We start from the raw sequence: 1,376 nt of genomic DNA on the forward strand, positions 1-1,376 counted from the left end.
CGGACATATGCTGTTTCAGACGGGTGACGAATGTGACGGGTGATTCGGGCTGTGTGCCAGAAGGGGAAACCAGCTCCACGGGCAAACGTAAAGTTGTACCGTACACTAGTTCGGCTGGGGAACAGTGAAGATCCTCCTTAATAGTGGAGCGAATAGCAAGCGAAATGAAGGGTAAGGAAGATTACCATGAAGATGGGTACATTTGAGCAGTCAATGTAGCCTTGAGGTATCGATAGAAGCGCTCAACCAGACCGTTGGAACAGGGATGATACGCGGTAGTCGATATGTGATTGAAACCGAATAGTGTAGAAAACTCACGGAAGAGATTACACTGAAATTGTGAACCGCGATCCGTAGGTGGAAGGTATACAAAAATTGCTCACCCAGTGCTGCAAAAATGAAAGGGCAACCGTTTCGGCCGAAGTATCCGAAATAAGTACAGTTACTGGACAACGGGTAAAACGATCGATCATGGCAGGTATATGCGTGAAACGGTTTGATGGGGAAAGCGGGCCATCAATGTCGAGATGGACGTGTGTGAATCGAGCATTGGAAACGGCAAGTGAACCGACAGGTGAGTTCGTATACCGAGTTACTTTATTGCGTTGACGGGCGATGCATTGTTTGGCTCAGGATGTCAGGTCCTTATTCATGAAGCGCTATGCAAAGCGTGCACTAATCAATTTCCTGGGAGCTCTGATTCCTGGCTGAGAAAATCCATGAAAGTGGTCAAAAACAACCCGTCGGAAGGCTATGGGGACGATTGGGCGAGCTGATCCTGTAGACATATCACAAAAATGGTTCCGGATTGGAGGGTAAGGGAATTAAAGAGACTTGAATTGAAAGGGAGGATAGAATGGGCAAAAAATTAGGATAACTATTTTGAAGGCTAGCTAGCTTGGCTAGGTCCAGCTGCGTGAAAGGGTGAAGAGAGTTGACGTCAGGGGGGATGGGGCATCTACGACGACATTGACCGAACCTGAAGTGTACTGAATATCGGTAGTGAATTGTGTAATGTAGCCGAGACGGCGTATTTCTCGTGGTGAATATCGATCAGGCTTGGTGTTGAAGACATAGCCGAGTGGCTTATGGTCAGTTTGGATGGTGAATGATCCACCTTCTAACACGTGCCGGAAATGGAGAATAGCAAGGCAATTGCGAGTAATTTACGACCAAAATTACTGTAACGCGTTTGGGCAGCCTGCATCTTCTGCGAGAAAAACGCTAGTGGTTGAGATGTGTTGTCAACAACTTGACGAAGCACGGCACCGACGGCAGAGTTCGAAGCATCAGTTGTCAAAATGAGCTTTGTGCTTTCGTGAGTATCGAGGAAAGATAACTTTATGGCCTGAGCAATGGCTTGCTTGGCTCTTTCG

This window comes from Opisthorchis viverrini, assembly GCF_000715545.1.
Source record: "Opisthorchis viverrini unplaced genomic scaffold opera_v5_256, whole genome shotgun sequence".
Lineage (NCBI taxonomy): Eukaryota > Metazoa > Platyhelminthes > Trematoda > Opisthorchiida > Opisthorchiidae > Opisthorchis > Opisthorchis viverrini.